This window comes from Bufo bufo, chromosome 1, assembly GCF_905171765.1.
Source record: "Bufo bufo chromosome 1, aBufBuf1.1, whole genome shotgun sequence".
In the NCBI taxonomy this organism is placed as follows: domain Eukaryota; kingdom Metazoa; phylum Chordata; class Amphibia; order Anura; family Bufonidae; genus Bufo; species Bufo bufo.
Window position 1 is genome coordinate 711,334,253 of NC_053389.1, and position 15,664 is coordinate 711,349,916.

The following is a 15,664-nucleotide window of genomic DNA, read 5'->3' on the forward strand; positions in this document are numbered from 1 at the left end:
CCACAGACTGAAACATAGAAACATAGAATGTGTCGGCAGATAAGAACCATTTGGCCCATCTAGTCTGCCCAATATATCTGAATCCTATGAATAGTCCCTGGCCCTATCTTATATGAAGGATGGCCTTATGCCTATCCCATGCATGCTTAAACTCCTTCACTGTATTTGCAGCTACCACTTCTGCAGGAAGGCTATTCCATGCATCCACTACTCTCTCAGTAAAGTAATACTTCCTTATATTACTTTTAAACCTTTGCCCCTCTAATTTAAAACTGTGTCCTCTTGTGGTAGTTTTTCTTCTTTTAAATATTCTCTCCTCTTTTACCGAGTTGATTCCCTTTATGTATTTAAAAGTTTCTATCATATCCCCTCTGTCTCTTCTTTCTTCCAAGCTATACATATTAAGGTCCTTTAACCTTTCCTGGTAAGTTTTATCCTGCAATCCATGTACTAGATTAGTAGCTCTTCTCTGAACTCTCTCTAGAGTATCTATATCCTTCTGGAGATATGGCCTCCAGTACTGCGCACAATACTCCAAGTGAGGTCTCACCAGTGTTCTGTACAGCGGCATAAGCACTTCACTCTTTCTACTGCTTATACCTCTCCCTATACATCCAAGCATTCTGCTGGCATTTCGTGCTGCTCTATTACATTGTCTTCCCACCTTTAAGTCTTCTGAAATAATTACTCCTAAATCCCTTTCCTCAGATACTGAGGTCAGGACTGTGTCAAATATTCTATATTCTGCCCTTGGGTTTTTACGCCCCAGGTGCATTATCTTGCACTTATCCACATTAAATTTCAGTTCTGACCATTCTTCTAGTTTTCCTAAATCCTTTTCCATTTGGCGTTTCCCTCCAGGAACATCAACCCTGTTACATATCTTTGTGTCATCAGCAAAAAGACAAACCTTACCATCGAGGCCTTTTGCAATATCACTTATGAAGATATTAAACAAAATTGGTCCCAGTACAGATCCCTGTGGAACCCCACTGGTAACATGACCTTGTTTTGAATGTTCTCCATTGACTACAACCCTCTGTTGACTGGTGTTAAACTGCTTCTGTTATAGGAGCAGAACAGTGGAAATAACGGAATCTCTGGATCTGTCATATAACAGGCAGAAATAGAGCCCAATGCACTCTAATGGAGTCTGCTGGGTCTTCGTCATGCAACCCGGCATTTTACTGGCCAAAATAGTACACCATGCTGTTCCATTTTGTACCATATTTTTTATGGAATCCGCCATGAAGGTCCATAATGGAACTCTGATGCAGATGTGAACACAGCCTTAGGCCTCCTGCACACGTACGTGTGCGCCCCGTGGTTGTGTTGTCACACATTGTCTGTGGGGCAGCCGCAGCGGATCGCGGACCCATTCACTTTAATGGGTCCGCGATCCAGCTATTTTGCAAAAAGATAGGACATGTTCTATCCTTTTGCGGAACGGAAGTACGGGACGAAACCCCATGGATGTATTCAGTAGTGCTCCCATAGGGTTCCGTTCCGTGCTTCCGTTCCACACCATTCCGCATCTCCGGATTTGCGAACCCATTGAAGTGAATGGGTCCGCATCCGTGATGCAGAATGCACACGGAACGGTGCCCGTGTATTGCGCATCCGCAAATGCGGTCTGCAATACAGCCACAGAGTGCACACGTTTGCGTGCAATAGGCCTTACAGATACTAATGCAAAATAAGGATCTGAAAACCTGACCAAAATGGTTCCGTTTTGATTTAACATCAGTATGCATCCGTTCCGTTAGGATGTGCTTGTGCAAAATCAAATGGAACAAACCGGATCCATTACTAAATACAAAAATACTAAGTCAATGGATCCTAAAAAAGCGGATCCGTCAACATTGACTTACACTGTTTTTAGTGATGGATCCGGTTGGTTGCGTTTAGTGCAGCGGTTTAGTGTCTGGTCAAAAATCGGAATGCTGAAGGAATCCTGATGCACCCTGAACAGATCTCTTTCCATTCAGAATGCATGGGGACAAAACGGAACCATTTTGGCCCGGTTTTGAGATCCTCTGCTGGATCTCAAAATCCTAATGCCAAAATGCATATGTGAAAGTAGCCTATAAAGGGAGTGTGCCAATGATGCATCTGTGGGGTATACCTGGAATAGCATATTATTTACACCCATCAGATTTGTTGTAGTCATGTCTGCAGTTCTTCCATGCATCTGAATGGGGTTTGCACAAAGTCTTGTTCTGAATGCAGAAACAACACCATTTAGATGTATCAGTGGATTTTTCAGTTGTAGAAATTTCTGCAACATATTTGGCAACTGTGAACAGTGAATTGGTGTTTGGGCAGTGAATCAGATGCTGCTTCCTGAGCTTGGGAAGCAGCAGAAAGTCCGTTGCGCAAGCGGCAAGTTGGCTCAGTGACCTGGCGCCTGCACGGAGGATCTGATGAGCGCTGCTTTTCAAGCTCATCAGATCCACTGCACGGGTGAAGAGTCACTGAGCCTCGGTGCTGGCACAGGAACACAAGGGGGGAGGGAGATAACACAGAGGCTTTCACCAGCGGTGCTCCTAGCGCTATGGCCAGCTCTTTGGTGATCCAAATAGGACACTTACATACCGGTAAATGTAACAATTCATATATCTCAGCAACTATTATTCCTATAGAGAAAAGGAATATATCGTCTAACTCAGCATGATCAATCCTACCCGGCAATATGCCTGGTTTAATAGGGTTGATCATGCCGACAGATGCTCTTTAAAGGGAACTTTCAATGAGAAGACAAAGAATCCTTTGATGCCAAGATGGTGTTTATATGTCACATTAGACCAGTTTTCAGACCTTCATAAAGCAAATGATGTCATGTTTCTAATTAAAAGCAAAAAACTAAAATAAGAAGCAAAGCGGCCTAGTCTGCTGTTATAAAACTGTCCTGGCTTTCAAGTAGGATTAGATGTAGGTTTTAACATGCAGGCAGTATTAACCTGCCCCAACAGGTTAATGTAACATTGTGAGCAGGCTTCCATCAAGAATTACATAGCACAACACATATCACTAGGAGGTTTACAATGTAATGTCCGCCACAAAAATTCTGTTCCTGTTTTTCCCTTCTCCTGTGCAGAACTGATTATAAAGATCTGATCTGCTAAATGACTACGACTGCTTTATGATAAAAGTGACAGTATATCAGTTAGATGACCCCACCGTGCTGTTCTCCATACAGTGCATGCTGTTGCCATCAAAACTGCCACTTGCAAAAATTACCACTGTTTCTGCCACAATTTTTAAACTTAAATGCTGCGGACCTGCTCATGGTTTGACCCAATTGAATGGAGCTACACCAAGAGCGGGCCCTCTTCCATGTATAAGTATGTAAACTGAGATACTGTATTTGTCAATCACTGACAGAACCACCCACAGGATTTCTAATCGCAGAAATAAATAAATAAAATACAAGTTTTACTGAACCTTTTCTGATAAAACTAAATATCAATCTGCTCAGCAGCTGTGTAATTGATGCCTGCAGGTTGCACTATATTTGCAATGTGACAGTTTTGTTTTAAATGGTGACTAACTTTTTACACAACTTTGCATAAATCAATAGTACAATCGGCCATAAGAAACTTTGCAATATATCTTATCAGACAGAAACACATTATCATGTTATCAATTTCTCAAGGGCATTCTCTAAATTAGTCTTTATTTGTACATCCTCTAGCAACAGCCATAGCATTGATAATTTTCAACTATACATGGAATAGGCAATTAGGCTTTGTACAAAATAAGAAGAGCTCTGACCTCTTTTACTGTATATTAACAATGGAATTGGTCAGCTATTATGACTGCTTAAAGACTAGTTAGTAAGAACCCCACTGGAGGAAGACCAATTTTTTATGTTTCAATAGTATTTATTGGATTTTTTTTTTCAATAATAAGGTGTACAGTAAAATGTACTTAATACAGGGGACTTGGAGTCCAGTTATTTGTACATTCCAAACATATAAAATAAAATAAGAAATAAATAGAACAAAAAGACATACATAAAATAAGATTTAAATAAAAGGGAAGCGTCAGGAAATCAGGGGTATTAGACTTATACTTACAAGGTACATAGGTCTGGTGTCAGGAGGCGATCAAGAGTAGAAAGGTTCATAACTGCATAACCCCCCTTCAGTGTGCAGTACATCCATGACAAATTATCAGAGCCCCCTGTAAAGGGAGAGGTCAATAGAGTGTGAAGAGGACGACCAGGGCTCCCAGACTCTTTCAAACAAAGCAAATGTATCTGAGCGGATTGCCGACATCCTTTCAGATTGGTATATCTTGTTGACTCTATCAATTACTGCTTGATAGCTTAGTGACAAGGAACGCCACTGGGAGGCAATGTAGATTCTAGCCGCAAGCAGGATAAATTGGGTCAATTTGAATTTGGCATTTGTTAATTTCGACGGCTTGTCGCCAAGTAGCAAGACCGAGGGTGTGGGGAGGAGGACGTACCCCAGCAGAGAAGAGAGCAGGTCACAGATGCGACCCCATAGCCTGGCCACCACTGGGCAAGTCCACCAGGTATGGAGCATCGTGCCCTCCTCATCACATCCTCGAAAGCAAGTAGAGGGAACCTCTGGGTAAAAGCGATGTAATTTGGCTGGTACTAAATACGTCCGGTGGAGTATTTTAATAGAGGTCTCAGCCAAGGTAGTTTGCCATGACCCTTTGGTTAATGTCTGGGAGCGCTGGTGCCACCTAGATACGCTTGATTCTTCCGACAGATCCGCCTCCCACTCCAACATATAGTGGAGTTTGGTGTCCTCTGGAGGTGCAGTGAGGATGGAGTATATCCGGGATAATAGACCCTGTTTATATAGAGAGAAGGACATTGTTCTTTCAAAAGGTGTATATTCAACTTTATGGAGGCTAGTCTTCAGGGAGTGAAGGAAGGAGAATACTCTCCGGACATTGAATTGTTCACAAGCTGGGGGGGAGTATTTCTCAATAAAGGCTGACATAGTCAGTAGTTTACCCCGCTCTAGGAAGTCCCGGAGGGAGCACAATTTTTTCCCAACCCACCATGAGAAGGTCCTAGATTGAAGTCCAGGGGGGAAGGCAGGATTGCCCCACATGTATTCTAAGGGGGATGGTTTGGATTGGAGAATACATTTGAATCTGATGGATCTCCATAGGAGTAAAGCATAGTATGAGAGTTGGGATTTGGAGCGGAGAGACGAGGGCAGGGTGGATGTGGTCCAAATGAGGGCTCTCCAGGAGAACGGGCCAAACAGCGACTGCTCAAGGGTGACCCATATAGGTTGAGCTTGCTCGGATAGATGTGTCAGGAACAGTTGCGCTAATCTGGCTGCCTTGTAGTATTGAGCTAAATTTGGTACTGAAAGGCCTCCGTGAGCCTTGTGACGGCACATTACCAGTTTTGAAATACGGGCACGTTTATGGGCCCAAATAAATTTAAGGATGTCCGCCTAAAGAGCCCTCAGACGCTGGGATTGATACAGGGAGGGCACGGAACATGTATAAAAGTCGAGGGAGGACTACCATTCGTACTATGTGTATCTTACCCACCCAGGACACTGGAAGGGATTCCCATGACTGTAGGTCTTTCCGTATCCGAGCAAACATGGGGAGATAGTTGTGCTTATATAGGGTGTCGAGCGTTTTGGTCAGTGATATACCTAAGTATGAGAGGAGATGTGGATTGTGTTGAAATGGGAATCCTCTTTGGAGAATTTCGGAATCTCTAGTGGGGACATTACTTAACAAAAGTTCAGATTTGGACTGGTTAACTAGTAGGCCAGATGTGGTCGAGAAGGACTTGAGAGCTGATAAAAGGCAGGGGAATGAAATGACAGGGTTGGTGAGTGTCAACAAAAAGTCGTCAGCAAAAAGGCTTAGTTTATATTCCACACCCCCAACCGAGATCCCTTTTATATCCGGATGAGATCTGATCTTAATTGCTAGCGGTTCCATGGCTAAGGCGAAGAGGGCTGGGGATAGGGGGCATCCTTGACGTGTTCCCCTAAAGATTGGGATAGATGACGAATGTGATGAGGGTAATTTGAGGCTAGCCTGTGGTGAAGAGTATAAAGTTTGGATGGCAGAAAGGAAGGGACCTTTAATGTTAAAATGGGAAAGAGTCTGCCAGAGGTAGGTCCAAGACACCGTATCAAATGCCTTCTCTATATCCAAAGCTAATAGAGCAATTGGGGTTACGGTTCTGTTTGCCTCTTGGACAAGACCCAACACTTTTCTTATATTATCTGGAGCCTCCCTGCCCGGGATAAAACCAACCTGGTCTTTGTGAATCAGATCAGGGAGAAGTCTATTTAGTCTACGCGCCAGGATGGAAGTAAATAGTTTGTTATCTATATTCAGGAGTGAGATGGGCCTATAGTTAGAAGGGAGAAGAGGATCTTTGTGTGGTTTGGGAATTACTGTGATTTTGGCCTCTAGGAACTCGGCTGGGGGTGTGGAGCCCTGCAGCAAATGGTTACAATATTTAGTAATGAAAGGGATTAATTGGTCTGAGAATTTTTTAAAATAAAGTGCTGTGTAGCCGTCTGGGCCTGGGGCTTTTCCCAGTTTTAGGGCTTTGATTGAATAGGTCACTTCTTCCATTGTAATGGGGTTATTAAGTTCTACTAGTGCAGTAGGAGAGACCTTAGGGAGAGGAATGGATGAAAGGAAGTTATCAGTCCTATTGCTGGGGCTATTATTGTGGTCTGAGTATAGCTGTTTATAGTAGGATTGGAAAGTGTCATAAATGATGTCCGGGTGAGTAGTAGTTCTACCAGATCGTGTACGGATCTGGTAGACTAGATTTACTTTCTGCTTAGCCTTAAGTTGGCGAGCTAACATTTTATCTGGTTTGTTGGCATACCTATAGTAATAGGAGGAGGTCCAGCGGAGTGCTTTTTCTGTATTGTTAGAAAGTATGGTATTCAGTTGTGACTTAGCGTCCCTTATTTCCTTCAGTAAATATAGGGATGGGGTTTGTTGATGAGCTCTTACTAGTTTAGCCAATTTAGACTCCAGGGTAGTCTGAGCTGAAGACCTGTCCTTTTTAAGCCGCGATGCCACCTGAATGAGCTTACCCCGCATGACAGCCTTGTGAGTCAACCACAGGTTCATAGGGTCAGTATCTGGCGTGTCATTCAGCAAAAAGAACTGTTTAAGTTCATCTAATAGTGAATCAAACACAGCCGGACGGGTCAGTAATGACTCATTCAGGCGCCAGGCAGGGGGAGTACTAGGGTTATTGTTGAATGCAAAGTCTGCTAAAACCATATCATGGTCCGATAGAGAGGACACAATATGTCTGGAGTGGGTTAGTGAAGGGAGACATGAAGAGGAAGCTAGGATTAAATCAATCCGGGAGTAGAGTTGATGAGAAGGAGAATAGTAGGTGTATCCCCTTTGTGGGCCATTGTGCTCCCTCCAGGAATCCGCCAAGGACAGAGATTCCATCACCTGTTTAATTTTGACATTATGGGATAATGGGCGCGATTGGGCCGGGGGGGCGGATCTGTCGAGAACCGGGTTGGGTACAAAATTGAAGTCACTACACCATAGTATCTTGTGGAAGGTGAGGGGTTCAATAATAGAATGCATAGTAGCAAAAAACTGAATAGGGTCTTCAGTGGGTGCATATACATTCACTATACATAGGATTTCCTCCCTATAGGTGCCTAGAAGAATGACATATCTTCCATTGGGGTCAGCCATAGAACTCTGCAATGTAAAAGGGAAGGAATTACGCAATAGTATTATAGCCCCCCTACTCTTAGAAACATAAGTAGATGAATAGAAACGTGAATATTGTGGATGGAAATATTTGGGATGGGAGGTGGGCGTGAAGTGGGATTCCTGCAGGCAGATCACATCAGGTGTATGTTTAACATAGGTGGAAAAGGCTGACTTACGTTTTCTGGGGGAGTTAAATCCCCTCACATTATGTGAAAGTAACTTACACATGTCAGTATAACCAGAAGGGTATGGAATTAGCCCATGCGATCCGCCACAGGAATGCTACCTCAGGTCGCCTCCTGAACACCAATGCAGCATATTCAATTCCCCTGACACATATAATGATAAAGACAAAAAGGGTAAAAGAAGTGAAAATAACAAAAAATTTCAAACACATTAAACAAAATGAAATAAAGCCTAAATAGGCTTGAGAAGAGTAGGTGGGTGCTGTAGGGTGGGGAGAGGACAAAGTCACCCAACCCAACCCAAAGAACCCAAACATGGGGTCTAACATGACAGTCCTTCACGCCGATTCCCTGTTAAAAGACAATGATGTGAAAATATCAGCCAGTAGTGAAGGGGCCATAAAGGTGGAGAAGTGTTCTGCAACATTAGGGACAGAGTAATTAGTATGGAGCAAAGTTGTTGGGGGAATAACAACAGGTTGGGCCTTATAGCAGGCCTGAAGATCAGGAACATAAGTCCCAAATCTAAACAGATGGTGGTGAGGCCGGTTTCCGCGAGGATGAAGGTACCTTCGTCCAGATCCTGGACGGACGCTGCGGCTCCGGGACGGCTTCTGGGGCAGGATCATGGTCGCATGGAATTCCCGCTTTCCGGAGGATCTCAAATCCTTCTTTTGGTGAGTGGATTGTATGATCCCGCAAATTCAATCGGAATGAGAGGGAAAAAGGGAACCCCCATTTATATCGCACCTGCGCATTTTGTAAAGCCGAAGTCACCGGTTTCATGTCCCTGCGTCTGCGGAGAGTGGAGGGGGCCAGGTCGGCGTATAGGTGAACTGATGAGGGTACACCAGGGAGTTCAGTAAGGTTGCGGGCGGCCGCCAAAATTAAGTCCCGAGTACCTGGGTGGTGGAATTTTAGTATAACGTCCCTCGGTAAGGCATCAGAACGAGGTCTCCCTAGGGCTCTGTGAACCCTATCCATCAGGAGTTTTGCTGGTTCTATTTGCGGCAGCAGGGCCTGGAACAGATCCATCAAAGTGACCTGGAGATCAGTGAAAATTTCAGGTAGGCCCTTGACCCGGAGATTGCCCCTCCTGGTTCTATTTTCCAGATCCTCTAATTTGAGTTCCAGAGCTGTAATCTGGGCAGCTTGCGCTGAGATATCCGCCTTGTCAGCATGTAGGGCGTCCGCCAAATCATCGGTGCGTGTCTCCAAGTCTGAGACCCGTGCGCCCAGGTCGTTAATCTGGCGGGAAAACTCGTCCACAGCTTGGGACAGTTCTGAGCGGAACAGGGATGCAATGTTCTTATACAGCTCAGCCTGACCTGGATCATGTATCTCCGGCGGCTGTGAGGCAGTGCTGACCTCTGAGGACGCTGGACTTCTGGGTGTGGGAGCAGAGTCCGCCATATTGCTTCGGCCGGAGTTTCTGAATAGTTCCGGCAAGGTTTGGGAAAGCATGGGTGTTCCCATCGATTTTGTCCTCCCTTTGTTGCGGGTCTTCATAGGGGTCCCTTTCATGTAGAATCAGGCCCGTGGAGCTGACGAATCAGCGCTAAATGTGGGAAAAGTTCGGCGCTAGGAGCGGAGCTCAGGGGAACACGTCCGCCATGCGAGCCTCGCGCATGCGCCTCGGAAGACCAATTTTTTAATAGGTGCACCAGGTCCGTTCGCCAGAAAGTAAAATCTACTCCAGTTCTCTGGCATAAATTATAGTAAATGTTCTGGACAATGGTTGTTGTGGAAATTTTATTATGCGGACATTTTATCTTAGGATGTGGGTGTGTTTTTATAGATTGTCATCTGTCTCCCTGTGTCTGATTTAGCCAAAGAGCGCTCTAGCAGAGGGTACTTTGGCTGAATCGGGACCAGTGGTTAAACCGTCAGTATGAAAACCTTCTCATGGGCTTGGAGACATATCTTCTTTTAAGACATGCATATCTGCCTTGTCGGTATACTAGTACCGTATACTGACAATAGCCGTAGCAATGTCTCGCAGATAATCTCAAACCTATAGGAACCAGTAGAATGATCTTTATTAGATACTGATCACCTTTGAGCAGTATTGAATGAGGTCCATGCTGACAGTGATGGGGGGTGGGCGGCCACCTGGCTGATCAGACAATGGACATGACTCATCCTTCCTTATACAGGGATGGGGCATTGTCTGCCCAGCCACATTGATTGCCCCTCCCTGTCCTTTGACATGTCATCACTTCCTGTATGTTATCACTTCCTGTATCCTTGTCTTGGGCCAGCCCCTTTTACACCTTGTGTTAGTAAATAAAAGACACAGGTTGAGCAGGGAGGGGAGGAGTTGCTCAGAATTTTTAATCAAGATGGTAACACCTGGGTCTGTCTCTGACTGGGGTTGAGGGAAGAGAGATTTACCTATTTCTTTACACAAAGTTTGATGCGAGCTGATTACAACTATTAATATTTCTACAACAGGTACCACCACCCTTTCAGCTAAGCTCTGCCCCTTGAAAGCACAAATGTCGCAATATTTTTGTGCAAAAAGCCCTTTGCTTTTTATTTTGCTACTTTTTACCCCACGAAATCTGGAGTAAAGCCTTTGTAAATGCCATTAAGAACGTATAAGAATATGTGATTATTGATGATAATGGATAATAATTAGGGTTGAGCAACCCATCTCCGTACAGTGCTCAAATGTACCGAGGTATCAGTTGAAGACGAATTTCACCTCTGTGGAGCTCACAAATTTGAAAGCTGTACGAAGATCTCCGTACAGCATTCAAACAAAGTTTTAAACAAAGCAGTTTCGGATCTATGATCCGAAGTGCGCTTCGCTCAACCCAATTAATAATGTAAGGCTTCTTTCACAGCAGCGGCAGCCTTCTCCAGTAGGCTGTTCCGACGGGTGAACAACCTGCTGGATCCGTGCTGACACTAGTGCACGTGTGCCGCCGGAGGTCCACTCTGGCCCCATTGACTATAATGGGGGCAGGCCTGAGTTCCGGTGGCAGCACGGCAAACATGCCGAGAGGCGGACGGAATAAAACTACGACATTTATAGACAATAAAACTTACTAGTTCTACAGAGCTGTAGCAGGGCACCTTTTATGGGACTCTGCTGTACTTCTGTATACCTTTTGATATTATCTGTGATATACTTCATGCGACCCTATATTATGGGAGATATTATTTCTGCACGGAGCACCATATGGCAGCACACAGGATATCTGCGGTTACACAATATGGATCAGCAGTGACTCCATGTATGGCTGTACTGCCTTCTGCATGCAGCTCTGCAGTGTGCATGAAGTCTAAATTGCTTTCTATGACTTTAATCACACATATGTAAAAATAAAAAAAAAATAAAAAAAATAAAGGATATTAAAGCGACAAGGATTAGGAGACTGTTTATGTAATATATATGGGAACTGTGTGTGACCCTAAGACCACAGTTTATGTAACCTAGATGTTTTTTGCCGCTTAACCGCCTCCGGACCGCCTAACGCAGGATCGCGTTCCGGAGGCGGCAGCCCTGCGCACAGTCGCGCATCTATGCGTCATCTCGCGAGACGCGAGATTTCCTGGGAACGCGCACACAGGCGCGCGCGTTCACAGGATCGGAAGGTAAGCGAGTGGATCTCCAGCCTGCCAGCGGCGATCGTTCACTGGCAGGCTGGAGATGCGATTTTTTTAACCCCTAACAGGTATATTAGACGCTGTTTTGATAACAGTGTCTAATATACCTGCTACCTGGTCCTCTGGTGGTCCCTTTTGTTTGGATCGACCACCAGAGGACACAGGTAGCTCAGTAATAAGTAGCAACAAGCACCACACTACACTACACCCCCCCCTGTCACTTATTAACCCCTTATTAACCCCCTGATCACCCCCCTGTCATTGATCACCCCCCTGTCATTGATCACCCCCCTGTAAGGCTCCATTCAGACGTCCGTATGATTTTTACGGATCCACTGATACATGGATCGGATCCGCAAAACACATACGGACGTCTGAATGGAGCCTTACAGGGGGGTGATCAATGACGGGGGTGATCACCCCATATAGACTCCCTGATCACCCCCCTGTCATTGATCACCCCCCTGTCATTGATCACCCCCCTGTAAGGCTGCATTCAGATGTCCGTATGTTTTTTACGGATCCACGGATACATGGATCGGATCCACAAAACACATACGGATATCTGAATGGAGCCTTATAGGGGGGTGATCAATGACAGGGGGGTGATCACCCTATATAGACTCCCTGATTACCCCCCTGTCATTGATCACCCCCCTGTAAGGCTGCATTCAGATGTCCGTATGTTTTTTACGGATCCACGGATACATGGATCGGATCCACAAAACCCATACGGACATCTGAATGGAGCCTTATAGCGGGGTGATCAATGACAGGGGGGTGATCACCCCATATAGACTCCCTGAGCACCCCCCTGTCATTGATCACCCCCCTGTAAGGCTGCATTCAGATGTCCGTATGTTTTTTTACGGATCCACGGATACATGGATCGGATCCGCAAAACACATACGGACGTCTGAATGGAGCCTTACAGGGGGGTGATCAATGACAGGGGGGGTGATCACCCCATATAGACTCCCTGATCACCCCCCTGTCATTGATCACCCCCTTGTCATTGATCACCCCCCTGTAAGGCTGCATTCAGATGTCCGTATGTTTTTTACGGATCCACGGATACATGGATCGGATCCGCAAAACACATACGGACATCTGAATGGAGCCTTACAGGGGGGTGATCAATGACAGGGGGGTGATCACCCCATATAGACTCCCTGATCACCCCCTTGTTATTGATCACCCCCCTGTCATTGATCACCCCCCTGTAAGGCTGCATTCAGATGTCCGTATGTTTTTTACGGATCCACGGATACATGGATCGGATCCGCAAAACACATACGGACATCTGAATGGAGCCTTATAGGGGGGTGATCAATGATAGGGGGGTGATCACCCCATATAGACTCCCTGATCACCTCCCTGTCATTGATCACCCCCCTGTAAGGCTCCATTCAGACATTTTTTTGGCCCAAGTTAGTGGAAATTATTTTTTTTTTTCTTACAAAGTCTCATATTCCACTAACTTGTGTCAAAAAAGAAAATCTCACATGAACTCACCATACCCCTCACGGAATCCAAATGCGTAAAAATTTTTAGACATTTATATTCCAGACTTCTTCTCACGCTTTAGGGCCCCTAGAATGCCAGGGCAGCATAAATACCCCACATGTGACCCCATTTCGGAAAGAAGACACCCCAAGGTATTCGCTGAGGGGCATATTGAGTCCATGAAAGATTGAAATTTTTGTCCCAAGTTAGCGGAAAGGGAGACTTTGTGACAAAAAAAATAAATAAATAAATCAATTTCCGCTAACTTGTGCCAAAAAAAAATAATTTCTATGAACTCGCCATGCCCCTCATTGAATACCTTGGGGTGTCTTCTTTCCAAAATGGGGTCACATGTGGGGTATTTATACTGCCCTGGCTTTTTAGGGGGCCTAAAGCGTGAGAAGAAGTCTGGGATCCAAATGTCTAAAAATGCCCTCATAAAAGGAATGTAGGCCCCTTTGCGCATCTAGGCTGCAAAAAAGTGTCACACATCTGGTATTGCCGTACTCAGGAGAAGTTGGGCAATGTGTTTTGGGGTGTCATTTTACATATACCCATGCTGGGTGAGATAAATGTCTTGGTCAAATGCCAACTTTGTATAAAAAATGGGAAAAGTTGTCTTTTGCCAAGATATTTCTCTCACCCAGCATGAGTATATGTATAAAGACACCCCAAAACACATTGCCCAACTTCTCCTGAGTACGGCGATACCACATGTGTGACACTTTTTTGCAGCCTAGGTGGGCAAAGGGGCCCACATTCCAAAGAGCACCTTTCGGATTTCACAGGTCATTTACCTACTTACCACACATTAGGGCCCCTAGAATGCCAGGGCAGTATAACTACCCCACAAGTGACCCCATTTTGGATAGAAGACACCCCAAGGTATTCCGTGAGGGGCATGGCGAGTTCCTAGAATTTTTAATTTTTTGTCACAAGTTAGCGTAAAATGATGATTTTTTTTTTTTTTTTCTTACAAAGTCTCATATTCCACTAACTTGTGACAAAAAATAAAAACTTCCATGAACTCACTATGCCCATCAGCGAATACCTTGGGGTGTCTTCTTTCCAAAATGGGGTCACTTGTGGGGTAGTTATACTGCCATGGGATTCTAGGGGCCCTAATGTGTGGTAAGTAGTTTGAAATCAAAATCTGTAAAAAATGGCCGGTGAAATCCGAAAGGTGCTCTTTGGAATGTGGGCCCCTTTGCCCACCTAGGCTGCAAAAAAGTGTCACACATGTGGTATCTCCGTACTCAGGAGAAGTTGGGCAATGTGTTTTGGGGTGTCATTTTACATATACCCATGCTGGGTGAGAGAAATATCTTGGCAAAAGACAACTTTTCCCATTTTTTTATACAAAGTTGGCATTTGACCAAGATATTTATCTCACCCATCATGGGTATATGTAAAATGACACCTATATTGATATATTCAGACAAGTCATTGAAACTGAAAAAGCGCTGACAGCTTATTCAATATTGTTCTATAGCATAAAGATGTAGATAATATATGAAATATTTATAACAGCTATGTATGTATATTGACACATGAGTCCTATTCCGTTCCTGAATTTTGTATGTGTACAACGTATTAATTTTATATTTCTAACCTTACCAATGTATCCAGTTTTATGATATGATCCATTTTAGCCCAATTCCGGAAAAAACGCATTGAAAACGCATAAAAACCGCACATGCGTTTTTTTCGGATTTTATATATTTTAAGTTCTATATATGCACCAAAGTGAAATATACCGCATGATATGCAAAATTGAATGATAAATCTGTTAATATAAAGATTTTAGACCCAGAATATATTGAATGTGGACTAGTTACAAGAAAAGAACCTGTTTCAATATCTGGATTTGACTTCCTGGTCTTTAAGATGTCCCTCACTGGTCCAACCCATGGTTCAACCCATGTCCCAACCCATATTTGTTAATTATGGACGCTATATAAAACAAGACATTACACCTCCACTGTCAAGCCACTGAGGAAGGGGTCTCTTTACCCCGAAACGCGTTTGGTGAATGACAGTGAGGGACTACTAGGAAGAAGTATTTGTAATCGTACATCTACACGATTCATGGAATAAGCTATCTACGCCAAAGAAGTTTGAAAACCCCGCCTGGAATTACAGATCACCTGACCGCCCAGTAAACCACGTGGGACGCCACACAGGTCCTGGAAGGTCAAAACGGTAATATCAAGCGCCACCGCTACAACGAACATCCAGGAGCGTGGGGAACTTCATATACAGATCTTATCCACAGGTCCTTGCAGCTTACAACAGAGCACTTCATCTGAAAACTTGGCGCACAAGCGGACTAGCTACAGGAGCGGTAAAGTACCATCTATAATGTGGATTTACTAATAACTGAGACTTATTATTACTACTGTCTCTGGACTACAGTACTTGAAGCTATTTGACAACAGTAATAGCTCCTGGAAGCATTCCAGTGTCATTGGAAAATAGCTCCTCAGGGACTCCTAGCGCTACTGAATTATAGGTCTAGTGCTAATGACCTTCTAGTGCGGTATTATTTATAATTTTTAACTGCTTTTTATGAAATGTTTTATATGTAATATTGTAGTGTGTTAATTTTTAAGCCTATAAAATGTATG